Genomic DNA, 21545 nt, shown 5'->3' with positions numbered 1-21545 from the left:
TAAAATATAGACATAATAGATATAATAGATATAGGTATAAAATATAAACAAAATAGACATAGGTATAAAATATAGACATAATAGATATAGGTATAAATATAGACATAATAGGTATAGGTATACAATATAGACATAATGGATTTAATAAATATGGGTATAAAATATAGACATAATAGATATAGGTATGAAATATAGACATAATAGATATAATATATATAGGTATAAAATATAGACATAATATATATAATAGATGTAGGTATAATATATAGACATAATAGATATAATGGATATAGGTATAAAATATAGACATAATAGATATAATAGAAATAGGTATAAAATATAGACATAATAGATATAATAGATATAGGTATAAAATATAGACACAATAGATATAATAGATATAGGTATAAAATATAGATAAAATAGGTTGAATAGAAATAGATATAAAATATAGATAAGATAGGTAAAGGTATAAAATAAAGATATAATGGATTTAATAGATATAGGTATAAAATATAGATATAATGGATATAATCGATATAGGTATAAAATATAGCTATAACAGATATAGCTATGAAACATAGACACAATAGATATAGATATAAGTATAAAATATAGATATAATAGACATAATTATAAAATATAAATATAATGGATATAAAAGATACAGGTATGAAATATAGATATAAGAAATATAGGTATATAACATAGTTATAATAGATATAGGTATAAAATATAGATATAATAGATATAATAGAGTTATAAAATATAGACATAATAGATATAACAGATAAGGGTAAAAAATACAGACACAATACATATAATAGATATAGGTATAAAATATAGATATAATAGATATAATAGATAAAGATATAAAATATAGACATAATAGATATAGGTATAAAGTATAGACACAATAAATATAATAGATACAGGTATAATATATAGACATAGGAGGTGTAATAGATATAGGTATAAAATATAGACATAATAGATATAATACATGAAGTTTAAAATATAGATATAATAGATATAGGTATAAAATATACATATAATAGATATAATAGATATACGTAGAAAATATATGTATAATTGATATAATGATAAAATAAAATCTAATAGATATAATAGATATAGGTATACAATATAGACATAATAGATATAGGTATGAAATATATACATAATAGATATAATAGATATAGGTAAAAATATAGAAATAATAGATATAGTTATAATAAATATAATAGATATAGGTATAAAATATAGGCATATTAGATATAATAGATATAGGTATAAAATATAGACTTAATAGATATAATTGATATAGGTATAAAATATAGATATAATAAATATAATAGATATAGGAATAAAATATAGGCATAATAGATATAATAGATATAGGTATAAAATATAGACTTAATAGATATAATAGATATAGGTATAAAATATAGACATAATAGATATAGGTATTAAATATAGACATAATAGATATAGTAGATATACGTAAAAAATATGGACATAATAGATATAATAGATATAGTTATAAAATACAGACATAACAGATATAATAGATATAGGAATAAAATATAGACATAATAGATATAATAGATAGAGGGATCAAATATAGACATAATAGTATAACAGATATAGGTATAAAATAAAGACATAATAGATATAATAGATAGAGGTATAAAATATATACATTTTAAATATATAGATATAGGTAAAAACATAGATATAATAGATATGATAGATATATGGATAAAATATAGTATAATAGATACAGGTATAAAATATAGACAATAGATATAATAGATATAGGTATAAAATATAGATATAATAGATATAATTATAAAATATAAATATAATAGATATAATATATATAGGAAAAAAATATAGATATAATGGATATAGGTATAAAACATGGTTATAATAGATATAAGTAGAAAATATAGACATAATAGACATAATAGATGTAGGCATTAAGGATAGACATAATAGATATGATAGATATATGTATAAAATATATTAATAGATATAATGGATATAGGTATCAAATATAGATATAATAGATATAGGTATAAAAATATAGATATAGTGGATATAATAGATATAGGCCTATAAATATAGACATAATATATATAACACATATAGTTATAACATATAAACCTAATAGATATAATAGATAAAGATATTAACTATAGACATATAGATATTGGTAAAAAGTATAGACACAATAGATATAATAGATATAGGTATAAAATGCAGACATAAGAGATATAATAGATATAGGTATAAAATATAGACATAATAGATATAATAGATACAGGTATAAAATAGAGATTTAATAGATATGGGTAAAAATATAAACATAATAGATATAATAGATTAGGTATAAAATATAGACATAAGAGATATAATAGGTATAGTTATAAAATATAGACATAATACATATAATCGATACAGGTATAAAATATAGACAAAATAGATATAATAGATATAGGTATAAATATAGATATAAGGAAGATATATAGATATAGGTATAAAATATAGACATAATAGATATAATAGATATAGGTACAAAATATACACATAATAGATATAATAGATAAATGTATAAAAATATAGATAATAGATAAAGGTACAAATATAGATATAATAGATATAATAGATATAGCGTATAAAATATAGATATAATTGATATATTCAGTAAAATTAGACTAAAGGTATAGGTATAAAACATAGACATAATAGGTATAATACATATAGGTATTAAATATAGACATAATAGATATCGGTATAAAATATAGACATAACAGATATAGGTATAAAATGTAGACATAATAGATATAGGTATAAAATATAGACATAAAAGATATACTAAATATAGGTATAAAATATATTCTTAATAGATATAGGTATACAATATAGACGTAATAGATATCATATATATAGGTATAAAATATAGACATAATAGACATATTGGAAATAGATATAAAATATAGACATAATAGATATAATAGATATAGGTATGAAATATAGGCAAAATACATATAATAGAGGTATAAAATATAGACATAATAGATATAATTGATAGAGTTATAAAATTGGACTCGAGAAGGGGAACATCACACACTGCGGCCTATTATGGGGAGGGTGGAGGGGGGAGGAGGGAAGGATTTCATTGGGGATTTATACATGATATAAATGATGAATTGATGGGTGCTGACGAATTGATGGGTGCAGCACACCAACATGGCATAAGTATACATATGTAACAAACCTGCACGTTACGCACATGTACCCTAGAACATAAAGTATAAAAAAAAAATATAGACATAATAGATATAATACATAGAGGGATAAAATATAGACATAATAGATATAATAGATACAGGTATAAACTACAGATATAATAGATATAGTTATAAAATATAGATATAGATATAATGGATATAGGTTTCAAATACAGATATAATAGATATAGGTATAAAATATAGATATAGTGGATATAATAGTGATAGGTATAAAATATAGACTTAATTGATATAATAGATATAGGAATAAAATATAGACATAATAGATATAATAGATAAAATATAAAATATAGATATAATAGATATAATAGATACTGGCATAAAATATAGACAAAGTAGATAAAGGTATAAAATATAGACATACTAGATATAATAGATATAGGTATAAAATATAGACATAAGGTGTATAATAGATATAGGTATAAAAATATAGACATAATAGATATAATCGATATATTTTATAAAATATAGACATAGGAGATATAGGCATAAAATATAAACATAATGGATATAATAGATATAGGTAAAAAATATAGACATAAGAGATATAAAAGATATAGGTATAAAATATAGTCATAATAAATATAATCGATACAGGTATAAAATATAGACATAATAGATATATGTATAAAGTATAGCCATAATAGATATAATAGATATCGGTATGAAATATAGACATAATACATACAAAAGATACAGGTATAAAACATAGAAATAATAGATACAATAGTTATAGGTATAAAATATAGACATAATAGATATAATGGATATACGTATAAAATATAGACATAATATATATGATATATATCGGTATAAAATATAGACATAATAGATATGATAGATATAGGTATAAAATATAGACATAATAGATATAATAGAAACAGGTATAAAAAATAAACATAATAGACATAATAGAAATAGTTATAAAATATAGACATAACAGATATAATAGATATAGGTATACAATATAGACATAATAGATATAATATATATAGTTATAAAATATAGATATAATAGATAAAATGTATATAGGTATAAAATATAGATATAATAGACATAGTTAGAAAATATAGATATAATAGATACAGGTATAAAATACAGACATAATAGATATGATAGATATAGGTATAAAATATAGACATAATAGATATAATAGATAGAGGTATAAAATATAGATAAAATAGATATAGGTATAAAACATAGATATAGTAGATATAATAGTCATACGTTTAAAATAGAGATACAATAGATATCGTCATAATATATAGATATAATAGATAGAGATATAAAATATAGATATCATAGATAAAATTATAAAATATAAATATAATAGATACAATAGATATAGGTATAAAATATAGATATAATATATATAGGTATAAAATATAGTTATAATAGATATAGGTATAAAATATAGATATAATATAATCGATATAGTTATAAAATATAGACATAATAGATATAATAGATATAGGTATAATATATACACATCATAGATATAATAAATAAAGGGATAAAATATAGACATAATAGATATAATACATATAGGTATAAAATATAGTAATAAAAGAAATAAAACATATAGGTATGAAATATAGACATAGTAGATAGATATAAGTATAAAAAATAGACGTAAAAAATATAGGTATAAAATACAGACGTAATAGGTATAATAGATATAGGTATAAAATATAGATATATATAGTTATAAAATATAGTGATGATAGATATAGGTATAAAATATAGACATTAGAGATATAACAGATATAGGTATAAAAACACAGACACAATGGATATGATATATATGGGTATAAAAATATAGACATATTACATATGATAAATATAGTTATAAAATATAGACATACTAGATATAACAGATATAGGTATAAAATATAGACATAATAGATATAATAGATATAGGTATAAAATATAGACATAATGGGTATATAAAAAATATAGACATAATAGATATGATAGATATAGGTATAAAATATAGACATAGTAGATATAATTGACATAGGTTTAAAATACAGACATAATAGATATAAGAGATACAGGTACAAAATATAGATATAATAGATATAGGTATAAAATATAGATATAATAGATATAATAGATATATGTATAAAAAATAGATATTATAGATACAGGTATAAAATATAGTCAATAGATATAATAGATATTGGTATGAAATATAGATATAATAGATATAATTATAACATATAAATATAACAGATATAATACAAATAGGAAAACAATATAGATATAATGGATATAGGTATAAAATATCGTTATAATAGATATAAGTATAAAATAAAGATATAAAAGATATAATAGATATAGGCATAAATTATGAACATAATAGATATGATAGATATATGTATAAAATATCTATATAATAGATATAATGGATATAGGTATAAAATATATATATAATATATATGGGTATAAAATATAGATATAGTGGATATAATAGATATAGGCATAAAATATAGACATAATAGATATAATAGATATAGGTATAAAATATAGGCATAATAGATATAATAGATAAAGTTAAAAAAATGGACATAATAGATATAGGTATAAAGTATAGACACAATAGATATAATAGATATAGGTATAAAATATAGATGTAAGAGGTATCATAGATATAAGAATAAAATATAGCCATAAAAGATATAATAGATATAGGTATAAAATATACACATAATACATATAATCGATACAGGTATAAAATATAGACATAATAGATATAGGTATAAAATATAGACATAATAGATATAGGTATTAAATATAGATATAATAGATATAGGTATAAAATATAGACATAATAGATATAATAGACATAGGTATAAAATATAGACATAATAGATATAGGTATAAAATATAGATATAATAGATATAATAGATATAGGTTTAAAATATAGACATAATAGATATAATATATATAGGTATGAAATATAGACATAATAGATATACGTATAAAATATAGACATAATTGATATAATAGATACAGGTATAAAATAGAGACATAATAGATATGATAGATATAGGTATAAAATATAGACATAATAGATATAGGTATCATGTATAGATATAATAGATACAATAGATATAGGTATGAAATATAGATATAATAGGTACAATAGATATAGGCATAACATATAGACATAATAGATACAATAGATATAGGTATAAAATATAGACATAATAGATATAATAGAAAAGGTAAAAAATATAAACATAATAGATATAATAAATATAGGTATAAAATATAGACATAGATATAAAAGATATAGGAATAAAATATAGACATAATAGATATAATACATATACGTATAAAATATAGACATAATATAAATAACAGATATACCTATAAAATACAGACATAATAGATATAATAGATATAGGTATAATTATACACATAATAGATATAATAGATATAGTTACAAAATGTAGACATAATAGATATAATAGATATGGGTATAAAATATAGACATAAAATATATAATACATATAGGTATAAAATATACACATCATCGATATACTAGATATAGGTATAAAATATAGACATAATAGATATAGACAGAAAATATAGATATAACAGGGAGAATAGATAGAGGTAAAAAATATAGACATAATAGATATAGGTATAAAATATATATATAATAGATATAAGAGATATAGTTATAAAATATAGACATAATAGTTACAATAGATATAGGTATAAAATATAGACATAATAAATATAATATATATAAGTATAAAATATAGACTTAATAGATACAATAGATATAGGTATAAAATGTAGACATAATAGATATAATAGATATAGGTATAAAATATAGACATAACAGATATAAGAGATATAGTTATAAAATATAGACATAATAGTTATAATAGATATAGGTAGAAAATATAGACATAACAAATACAATAGATATAGGTATAAAACATAGACATAATAGATATAATAGATAAAGATATAAAATATAGACATATTAGATATAGGTATAAAGTATAGACACAATAGATATAATAGATATAGGTATAAAATAAAGACAGAATAGATATGGGTATAAAATATAATCATAATAAAAAAATAGATACAGGTATAAAATATCGACATAAGAGATATAATAGATATAGGTATAAAATATAGACATAATATATATAATCGATACAGATATAAAATATAGACATAATAGATATAGGTATAAAGTACTGACATAATAGATATAATAGATGTAGTTATAAAATATAGACATAATACATACAATATATACAGGTATAAAATATAGACATAATAGATATAATAGATATAGGTATAAAATATAGACATAATAGATATAACAAATATAGGTATAAAATAGAGACATAATAGATATAATAGATACAGGTACAACATAGATATAATAGATATAGGTATAAAATATAGATATAATAGATATAATAGATATATATGTATAAAAAACAGATATAATAGATACAGGTATACAATATAGACACGATAGATATAATATATAAAGGTATAAAATATAGATATAATAGATATAGGTATAAACTATAGATATAATTGATATACGTATAAAATATAGATATAATTGATATAGTCATAAAATATAGTTATAATAGATATAGTAGATATTGGTATAAAATATAGATATAATAGATATAATTACAAAATATAAATCTAATAGATATAATAGATATAGGTATTAAATATAGATATAAGAAATATAGGTATGAAATGTAGTTATAATAGATATAGGTATAAAATATAGACATATTAGATATAATAGATATAGGTAGAAAATATAGACATAATAGATATGGGTATAAAATATAAACATAATAGATATAAGAGATATAGGTATAAAATATAGATATAAGAGATATAATAGATATAGGTATAAAATATAGACATAATAGATATAATAGATGAAGGTATACAATATAGACATAATAGACATAATAGATATAGGTACAAAATATAGACATAATAGATATAATAGATATAGGTAAAAAATATAGACAAAATAGTTATAGGTGAAATGTATAGACATAATAGATATAATAGATATAGGTATAAAATATAGAGAGAATAGATATAGGTATAAAATATAGACATAATAGATATAATAGATATAGGTATTAAATATAGACATAATAGACATAGTAGATATAGGTATAAAATATAGACATAATAGATATAATAGATATAGGTATAAAATATAGACATAATAGATATAATAAATATAGGTATTAAAAATAGACATAATAGACATAATAGATATAGGTATAATATATAGACATAATAGATATAGTTATAAAATATAGACATAATAGATATAGGTATAAAATATAGACATAATAGATATAATAAATATAGGTATAAAATATAAACATAATAGACATAATAGATAGAGGTATAAAATATAGACATAATAGATATAATAGACATAGTTATAAAATATAGGCATAATAGATAAAGTAGATAGATGTATAAAATATAGACATAATAGATATAATTGATATAGTCATAAAATATAGATATAATAGATATACTAGATAGACGTATAAAATATAGATATAATACATATAATTATGAAATATAAATCTAATAGTTATAATAGATATAGGTATTAAATATAGATATAAGCAATATAGGTATAAAATATATTTATAATAGATATAGGTATAAAATATAGACATAAAAAATATAATAGAAATATGTATAAAATATACATAAAATAGATATAGATATAAAATATAAATATAATAGATAAAATAGATACAGGTATAAAATACAGATATAATAGATATAATTATAAAATATAAGTATAATAGATATAATAGATATAGGTATATAATGTAAACATAATGGATATAATAGATATAGGTAAAAATATAGGCATAATAGATATAATATGTATAGGTATGAAATGTAGACATAATAGATATAGGTATAAAATATAGACAGAATAGATATAACAGATATAGTTATAAGATGTAGACATAATAGTTATAATAGATATAGGTATAAGTATAGACACAATAGATATAGGTATAAAATATAGACATAATAGATATAATAGATATGGGTATAAAATATAGACATAATAGATATAATAGATATAGGTATAAAATATAGACATAATAAAACAATAGATATAGACATAATAGATATAACAGACACAGGTATGAAATATAGACATAATAGATATAGGTATAAAATATAGACATAATAGATACAATAGATACAGGTATAAAATATAGACATAATAGATATAATAGATATAGGTATAAAATATAGATATAATAGATATAGGTATAACATATAGACATAATAGATATAATAGATATAGGTATGAAATATAGATATAATTGATATAATAGATATACGTATGAAATATATATATAATTGATACAGGCATAAAATATAGATATAATAGATATAATAGATATAAGTATAAAATATAGATATAATAGACATAATGATAAAATATAAATATAATAGATATAATAGATATAGGTATGAAATATAGATATAAGAAATATACGTATAAAATATAGTTATAATAGATATATAGGTATAAAATATAGACATAATATATAGAGGTATAAAATATAGATATAATACATATAATGGATATAGGTATAAAATATAGACATAATAGATATAATCGATATAGTTATAAAATATAGACATAATAGATATAATTGATATAGTTATAAAATATAGACATAATAGATATAGGTATAAAATATAAACATAATAGATATAACAGATATAGGTAAAAAATATAGACAAAATAGATATAATAGATATAGGTATGAAATATAGACATAATCGATATAATAAATATAGGTATAAAATACAGATATAATAGATATAAGTATAAAATATAGATATAATACATATACGTATAAAAAATAGATATAATAGATCCAGGTATAAAATATAGACAATAGATATCATAGATACAAGTATAAAATATAGATATAATAGATATAATTTCAAAAGTATTAATATAATAGATATAACTGATATAGGTAAAAACATAGGTGTAATGTATATAGGTATAAAATACGGTTATAATAGATAGAGGTATAAAATATAGACATCATAGATATAATAGATAGAGGTTTAAAACATAGACAAAATAGATATAATAGATATAGACATAATAGATATAATTGATAGAGTTATAAATTATAGACATAATATATATTGTAGATAGAGATATAAAATGTAGACATAATAGATTTAATAGATATAGGTATAAAATGTAGACATAATAGACATAATATAGTTATAAAATATAGACATAAAAGATATAATAGATTGAGTTATAAAATATAGACATAATGGATATAATAGATATAGGCATAAAATATAGATAGTATAGATATTATATATATAGGATTAAAATATAGACACCATAGATATATTAGACGTAGGTATAAAATATCGAAAGAATATATATAATAGATATAGGCATAAATTATGCACATAATAGATATAATAGATAGAGGTATAAAATAAAAACAAAATAGATATAATAGAGGTATAAAATATAGACATAATAGATATAATAGAGGTAAAAAATATAGACATAATAGATACAATAGATAGAGGTATAAAATATAGACATAATAGATATAATAGATATAATAAATAGAGGTATAATATATAGACATAATAGATATAGTTGATATTGAAATAAAATATAGATATTATCGAAATAATAGAGGTAAAAAATATAGACATCATAGATATAATAGATACAGGTATGAAGTGTAGACGTTATAGATATAAGAGAGGTATAAAATATAGACATAATAGATATAATGGATACAGGGATAAAATATTGACATAATAGTTATAATAGATAGAGTTATAAAACACAGACATAATAGATATAAACACAATAGATATAATAGATATAGGTATAAAATATAGCCATAATAGATATAATACACATAAGTATACAATATAGACATAATAGATATAACATATATAGGTCTAAAATATAGACATAATAGATATAATAGATATAGGTATAAAATATAGATAAATTCGATATAATAGATATAGGTATAATAATATAGTTATAGATATAAAATATAGATATAATAGATATAACAGATATAGGTATAAGATATAGACATAATAGATATAATGAATATGGGTGTAAAATATAGACATAATAGATATAGGTATAAAATTTAGTCATAATAGATATACTAGATATAGTTATAAAATATAGACATAATAGATGTAATAGATATAGGTATAAAATATAGACATAATAGATATAATAGATATAGGTATAAAATATAGACATAATAGATATAATCGATATAGGTATAAAATGTACACATAAGAGATAGATATAAGAATAAAATATAGACATAATAGATATAATAGATATACGTATAAAATATAGACATAATAGATATAATAGATATAGGTATAAAATATGGACAAAATAGATATAATAGATATACGTATAAAATATACTCATAATAGATATAAATAGATATAGGTATAAATATAGACATAATAGACATAATAGATATAGGAATAAAATATAGACATAATAGATATAATAGATATAGGTATAAAATATAGACATAATAGATAAAATAGATATAGGTATAAAATATAGACATAATAGATATAATAGATATAGGTATGAAATATAAACATAATAGATATAGGTATAAAATATAGACATATTTGATATAATAATTATAGGTATAAAATATGGACATAATAGATATAATATAGGTATAAAATATGGACATAATAGATATAATAAATATAGGTATATGATATAGACATAATAGATATAATCGATAAAGCTATAAAATATAGACATAATACATTTAATAGATATAGGTATAAAACATTGATATAATAGATATAATAGGTATAGGTATGAAATATAGACATAATAGATATAATAGATATGTAGTGGCATACGGGGCCGGGGTCGCGGCAGTGGACGGGGTCGGGGCCGAGGCCACGTCGGCCTGGGTGTTAAGTACTCCAAGGAGGTGGCCACCGCCATCCGTGGGGCCATCATCCTGGCCAAACTCTCCATTGTCCCGGTGCGCAGAGGCTACTGGGGGAACAAGATCGGCAAGCCCAACACCGTCCCTTGCAAGGTGACAGGCCGCTGTGGCTCTGTGCTGGTGCGCCTCATCCCTGCACCCATGGGCACTGGCATCGTCTCAGCGCCTGTGCCCAAGAAGCTGCTCATGATGGCTGCTATTGATGACTGCTACACCTCAGCCCGGGGCTGCACTGCCACCCTGGGCAACTTCGCCAAGGCCACCTTTGATGCCATCTCTAAGACCTACAGCTACCTGACCCCTGACCTGTGGAAGGAGACCGTGTTTACCAAGTCTGCCTATCAGGAATTCACTGACCACCTTGTCAAGACCCACACCAGAGTCTCCATGCAGCGGACCCAGGTTCCAGCTGTGGCTACAACATAGGCTTTTTTACAAGAAAAATAAAGTGAATTAAGCCTGTTAAAAAAAAAAAAGATATAGACATAATAGATACAATAGATATAGGTATAAAATATAGACAGATACAATAGATATAGATATAAAATATAGACATAATAGATATATGTATAAAATATAGACATATTAGATATAATAATTATAGGTATAAAATATAGACATAATAGATATAATAGATATAGGTATAAAATATAGACATAATAGATATAGATATAAAATATAGACAAAATAGATTTAATAGATATAGTTATAAAATATAGACATAATAGATATAATAGATATAGGTATAAAATATAGACAAAATAGATATAAAAGATATAGGTATAAAATATCGACATAATAGATATTATAGATATAGTTATAAAATACAGACATAGTAGATATAATAGATATATGTATAAGATATAGACATAATCGGTATAATAGATATAGGTATAAAATATAGACATAATAGATATAATAGATATAGGTATAAAATATAGACATAATAGATATTATAGATATAGGAATAAAATATAGACATAATTGAAATACGTATAAAATATAGACAAAATTGATATAAAAGATATAGGTATAAAATATAGACATAATAGATATAATCAATATAGGTATAAAATATAGACATAATAGATATAATAGATACAGATATAAAATATAGACATAATAGATATAATAGGTATAGGTATGAAATATAGACATAATAGATATAATAGATATGTGTATAAGATATAGACATTAGCTTCTTCTCCGAGAAAGCACCAAATGGCGGATGACGCCGGTTCAGCGGGGTGGTCCGGAGGCCCTGGTGGCCCTGGGATGGGGAACCGCGGTGTCTTCCGCAGAGGTTTCGGCAGTGGCATCCGGGGCCGGGGTCGCGGCCGTGGACGGGGTCGGGGCCGAGGCCGCGGAGCTCGCGGAGGCAAGGCCGAGGATAAGGAGTGGATGCCCGTCACCAAGCTGGGCCGCTTGGTCAAGGACATGAAGATCAAGTCCCTGGAGGAGATCTACCTCTTCTCTCTGCCCATTAAGGAATCTGAGATCATTGACTTTTTCTTGGGGGCCTCTCTCAAAGATGAGGTTTTGAAGATTATGCCGGTGCAGAAGCAGACCCGTGCTGGTCAGCGCACCAGGTTCAAGGCGTTTGTTGCTATCGGGGACTACAATGGCCACGTCGGCCTGGGTGTTAAGTACTCCAAGGAGGTGGCCACCGCCATCCGTGGGGCCATCATCCTGGCCAAACTCTCCATTGTCCCGGTGCGCGGAGGCTACTGGGGGAACAAGATCGGCAAGCCCAACACCGTCCCTTGCAAGGTGACAGGCCGCTGTGGCTCTGTGCTGGTGCGCCTCATCCCTGCACCCAGTGGCACTGGCATCGTCTCAGCGCCTGTGCCCAAGAAGCTGCTCATGATGGCTGCTATTGATGACTGCTACACCTCAGCCCGGGGCTGCACTGCCACCCTGGGCAACTTCGCCAAGGCCACCTTTGATGCCATCTCTAAGACCTACAGCTACCTGACCCCTGACCTGTGGAAGGAGACTGTGTTTACCAAGTCTATCTATCAGGAATTCACTGACCACCTTGTCAAGACCCACACCAGAGTCTCCGTGCAGTGGACCCAGACTCCAGCTGTGGCTACAACATAGGCTTTTTATACAGAAAAATAAAGTGAATTGAGCCTGTTAAAAAAAAAAAAAAAGGATATAGACTTAATAGATACGATAGATATAGGTATAAAATATAGACAGATACAATAGATATAGATATAAAATATAGACATAATAGATATAGGTATAAAATATAGACATATTAGATATAATAATTATAGGTATAAAATATAGACATATTAGATATAATAGATATAGGTATAAAATATAGACATAATAGACATACATATAAAATATAGACAAAATAGATTTAATAGATACAGGTATAAAATATAGACATAATAGATACAATAGATATAGGTATAAAATATAGACAAAATACATATCGGTATAAAATATAGACATAATAGATTTAATAGATATAGTTATAAAATATAGACATAATAGATATAATAGATATAGGTATAAAATATAGACATAATAGATATCGGTATAAAATACAGACATAATAGATTTAATAGATATAGTTATAAAATATAGACATAATAGATATAATAGATATAGGTATAAAATATAGACATAATAGATAAAGGTATAAAATACAGACAAAATAGATATAGGTATAAAATATAGATATAGATATAATAGATATAGGTATAAAATATAAACAATAGATATTATAGAGATGGGTATAAAATATAGAAGTAATAGATATAATAGATATAGGTGTAAAATATAGACATAGTAGATATAATAGATATAGGTATAAAACATAGACATAACGGATATAATAGTTATAGGTATAAAATATAGACAAAATAGATAAATTATAGGTATAAAATATAGACATAATAGATATAGGTATTAAATATAGACATAATAGAAATAAGTATGAAATATAGACATAATAGATATAATAGGTATGGGTTTAACATAAAGACATACTAGATATAATAGATATAGGTATAAGATATAGACATAATAGATATAATAGATATAGGTATAAAATATAGACATAATAAATTTAATAGATATAGGTATAAAACATTGATATAATAGATACAATAGATATAGGTATAAAATACAGACATAGTAGATATAAGAGATATTGGTATAAAATATAGACATAATAGATATAATAGATAAAGATATAAAATATAGACATAATAGGTATAATAGATATAGGTATAAAATATAGACATAATAGATATAATAAAGGTATAAAATATAGACAGAGTAGATATAATAGATGTAGGTATGAAATATAGACATAATAGATATAATAGATATAGTTATAAAATATAGACAGAGGAGATATAATAGACATAGGTATAAAATATAGACATAATAGATATCGGTATAAAATATAGACATAACAGATATAATACATATAGGTATAAAATATAGACATAACTGGTATAAATATATAGGTATGAAATATAGACATAAAAGACATAGGTATAAAATATACACATAATAGACACAATAGATAGATGTATAAGATATAGACATAATAGATATAATAGACATAGGCATAAAAAATAGACATAATAGATATAATATATGTATAAGATATAGACATTATCGATATAATAGATATAGGTATAAAATATAGACATAATAGATATTAATAGATATAGGTATAAAATATAGACATAATAGATATAATAGATATAGGAATAAAATATAGACATAATTGAAATAGGTATAAAATATAGACAAAATGCATAAAAAAGATATAGGTATAAAATATAGACATAAGAGATATAATAGATATAGGTATAAAATATAGACATAATAGATATAATAGATATATGTATAAGATGTAGACATAATGGATATAATACATATAGATATAAAATATAGACATAATAGATATAATAGATATATGTATAATATATATACATAAACGATATAATAGATATAGGTATAAAATATAGACATAAGAGATATAATAGATATAGGTATAATATATAGACATAATAGATATAGGTATAAAATATAGACATAATAGATATAATAGATATAGGTGTGAAATATAGATATAATAAATATAGGTGAGAAATATAGATATTGGATATAATATATACAGGTATAAAATATAGATATAATAGATATCGGTAGAAAATATAGACATAATAGATACTGGCATAAAATACAGACATAATAGATATGACAGATATAGGTATAAAATATAGACATCACAGATATAATAGATATAGGTATAAAATATAGACATAATAGATATAATAGATATAAATATGAAATATAGACAAAATAGATACAATAGATATAGGTATAAAATATAGACATAATAGATATAATAAATATAGGTATAAAATATAGACATAACAGATATAATAGATATAGGTATAAAATATAGACATAATAGATATAATAGATATAAATATGAAATATAGACAAAATAGATACAATAGATATAGTTATAAAATATAGACATAATAGATATAATACATATAGATATAAAATATAGATATAATGGATATAGATATCAAATATAGATACAATAGATATAGGTATGAAATATAGACATAATAGACATAATAGATATATGTATAATATATATACATAAACGATATAATAGATATAGGTATAAAATATAGACATAAGAGATATAATAGATATAGGTATAATATATAGACATAATAGATATAATACATAGGAATAAAATACAGACATCCTTGAAATAGGAATAAAATATAGACAAAATAGATATAAAGATATAGGTATAAAATATAGACAAAATAGATATAATAAATATAGGTATAAAATATAGACATAATAGATATAATAGATATATGTATAAGATATAGACATAATAGATATAATACATATAGATATAAAATATAGACATAATAGATATAGGTATGAAATATAGATATATTAGATATAATAATTATATGTATAAAATATAGACATAATAGATATAACAGATATAGGTATTAAATATAGACATAATAGATATAGATATAAAATATAGACATAATAGATTTAATAGATATAGGTATAAAATATAGGCATAATACATATAATAGATAAAGGTATGAAATATAGACATAATAGATGAAATAGATAGAGGTATAAAATATAGACATAATAGATATACGTATAAAATATAGACAAAATAGATATAGGTATAAAATATAGACATAGATATAATAGATATAAAATATAAACATAATAGACATAAGAGAGATGGGGATAAAATATAGACGTAATAGATATAATAGATATAGGTGAAAAATATAGACATAGTAGATATAATAGGTATAGGTATAAAATATAGACATAATGGATATAATAGTTATAGGTTTAAAATAAAGACATAATAGATATAATAGATATAGGTATAAGATACAGACATAATAGATATAATAGATATAGATATAAAATATAGACATAATAGATATAAGAGATATAGGTATAAAATATGGACATAATAGATATAGGTATAATTATAGACATAATAGATATAATAGATACAGGTGTTAAATATAGACATAATAGATATAGGAAGAAAATATGGACAAAATTGAAATAGGTATAAAATATAGAGAAAATATATATAAAAGACATAGGTATAAAATAAGACTTAATAGATACAATAGATATACCTATGAAATATAGACATAAAAGATATAATAGATATAGGTATAAAATAGAGACAGAGTAGATATAACAGATATAGGTATAAAATATAGACATAATAGATATAATAGATAGAGGTATAAAATAGAGATATAATAGATATAAGTATACAAAATAGACACAATAGATATACGTATAAAATACACACAAAATAGATATAACTGATATAGGTATAAAATATAGACCTAATAGATATAATAGATATAGGTATAAAATATAGACGTAATAGATATAATAGTTATTGGTATAAAATATAGACATAATAGATATAATAGATATATGTATAAAATGTAGACATAATAGATACAATAGTTATAGTTATAAAATATAGACATAATAGATATAGGTATAAAATATAGACATAATAGATATAAGAGATATGGTATAAAATATAGACATAATAGATATAATAGGAATAGGTATAAAATACAGACATAATAGATATAAGAAATACAGGAATAAAATATAGACATAATTGAAATAGGTATAAAATATAGACAAAATAGATATAAAAGATATCGGTATAAAATATAGACATAATAGATATAATAAATATAGGTATAAAATATAGACATAATATATATAATAGATATAGATATGAAATATAGACATAATAGATATAATAGGTATAGGTATGAAATATAGACATCATAGATATAATAGATATATGTTTAAGATATAGACATAATAGATACAATAGATATAGGTATAAAATATAGACATAATAGATATAGATATAGATATAAAATGTAGACATAATAGATATAGCTATAAAATATAGACATATTAGATATAATAATTACAGGTATAAAATATAGACATAATTGATAAAATAGATATAGCTACAAAATATAGGCATAATAGATATAGGTATAAACTATAGACAAAATAGATATAGGTACACAGTATAGTCATAAGAGATATAATAGATATACGCATAAAATAAAGATATAATCGATATAATAGATATAGATACAAAATATAGGCAAAATACATATTAGGTTACACCCCTCCCCCCCCCCCCTCTCCCCCCCCCCCCCCCCCCCCCCCCCCCCCCCCCCTCCCCTCCCCCCCCCCCCCCCCCCCCCCACCCCCCCCCCCCCCTCTCCCCCCCCTCAGTTAGCTAAAGAAATAAGAGATATAATAGATTTAGGCATATAAATATACACATAATAGAAATAATGATATAGGTATAAATATAGACAGACATAATAGATATAGGTATAAAATATAGACATTATAGATAAATAGATATAGGTATAAAGCATAGACATAATAGTATAATTGATATAGGTATAAAACTATAGACTTTGAAGATATAATAGATATAGGTATAAAATGTAGACATAATAGATATAATAGATATAGGTATAAAATATAGACATAATAGATATAGTATAAAATATGACATAATAGGTATAATTGTATAGTAACAATATAGACATAATAGATATAACATATATCAGTATTATAAATATAGACTTAATAGATATAATAGATATAGGTATAACATGTAAGTAATAGACATAATAGATATAGATATAAATCGAGACATAAAAGGTATAATGAGTATACGTATAACATATAGACATAATATATATATACATAGATTAAAAATATAGAATAATAGATAAATAAGATATGTTTATAAAATATAGACATAATAGATATAATAGATATAGGTGCAGATATGACTATAGACACGATAAGGTAGAAGATATCACAATAGATACAATAGAGATACGTATAAAAGATAGACATAATGATATAGATATAGGTATAAAATATAGATGAAATAGATATACGTGTGAAATATAGATTAATAGATATGATAGATATAGGTATAAAATATTGATATCATAAATAAGGTATCAAATATATGTGTAATAGTTATATAGATATAGGTAAAAATATAGATATAATAGATATATTTAAAAATATAAATATAACAGATAAAATAGATAAGGGTATAAAATATAGATAAAATATTTATAGGTATAAAATATAGAAAATAGGTATAATAGATATAGTATGTATACAGACATAATAGATACAATATAATAGTATAAAAATGTAGACTAATGGATATATATATATAGCAATAAAAAATAGATATAATACATATAGTTAAAATATAGATATAATTCATAGGTATAAAATATAGACAAAGATATAAAGATATACGTATAAAATATACAGAATAGAATCAATAGATATTGGTGTAAATATAGACATAATAGATATAGTATAAAATAGAGACATGATATATAAATGGATAAAGATATAAATATAGACAAAATATATAGAGTTGTAAAATATAGACATAATAGATATAATAATATAGGTGCAGAATAAGACATAATATCTAGTTATAAAATATAGACATAATAATTATAATAGATATAAGTTATAATTATATAAATACATATAGTATAACATTTAGACATAATAGATAGATAGATATAGGTATAAAATAAGATATAATAGAAAAGGTACAAAATAAGTTATAATAGATGTAGGTATATAATATAGATTATATAGATATATAGATATAGATATAAAATATAGACATAATAGATATAATAGGTTAGGTATAAAATATAGACATAATAGATATAATAGATATAGGTATAAAATGTAGACATAATAGATATAGATACAGGTATAATATATAGACATAATAGATATTATAGATATAGAGTATAAAATATAAGACAAATAGATGTATAGACATAGGTATAAAATAAGACATAATAGATAATATCGGTATAAAATATAAATAAAAGATATAATAGATAGGGGAATAAAATATAGATATAATAGTATAGGTATAAAATAGTCGATATAATAGACATGATAGATATATATATAAAATAGATGATAAATAGATATAGTATCAACTATAGATAAAGAGATATAATAGATATCGGTATATATATAAAATAATATATAATAGATATAATTATAAAAATAAAATATAATAAGATAATAGATTAGGTATAAAATATGGACATTATAGAATAGGTATAAAAATAGACATCATAGATATAATAGATACAGCTATAAAATACAGACATAATAGATATAATAGATATTGGTTAAATATACACATAATAGATATAATAGATATAGGTATCAAATATAGACATAATAGATACATAATATAGGTATACAATACAGACATAATAGATATAATGGAGTATCGGTATAAAATATAGACAAATAGATATAATAGATATAGGTATAAAAATATAGTCAAAATAGATATAGTCATAAAATATAGACATAATAGATATATGTATAGTTATAAAAATATAGTCATAATAGATATAGGTATAAAAATATAGAATAATAGATATAATAAAAAAGATAAGTGATAAAGTATAAGACATAATAGATTAATAGATT

General features: G+C 21.6%; 2 pseudogenes across 2 annotated transcripts; both read left to right on the top strand.

Moving 5' to 3' along the window:
* The first annotated feature begins 12304 nt into the window (after nucleotides 1-12304).
* LOC115896006 lies at nucleotides 12305-12867 on the top strand (annotated as a pseudogene). Its single transcript, XR_004056038.1, has one exon. The product of XR_004056038.1 is annotated as a 40S ribosomal protein S2 pseudogene (transcript).
* Nucleotides 12868-13620: 753 nt separating this feature from the next.
* Nucleotides 13621-14536, top strand: LOC115896008 (annotated as a pseudogene). Its single transcript, XR_004056040.1, has one exon. The product of XR_004056040.1 is annotated as a 40S ribosomal protein S2 pseudogene (transcript).
* Nucleotides 14537-21545: the final 7009 nt, after the last annotated feature.

The sequence above is a fragment of the Rhinopithecus roxellana genome, unplaced genomic scaffold (genome assembly GCF_007565055.1).
Source record: "Rhinopithecus roxellana isolate Shanxi Qingling unplaced genomic scaffold, ASM756505v1 contig433, whole genome shotgun sequence".
Taxonomy (NCBI): Eukaryota; Metazoa; Chordata; class Mammalia; order Primates; family Cercopithecidae; genus Rhinopithecus; species Rhinopithecus roxellana.
Note: the sequence above shows the minus strand (reverse complement) of the source record. Positions and strands in the feature narration are given on the sequence as shown.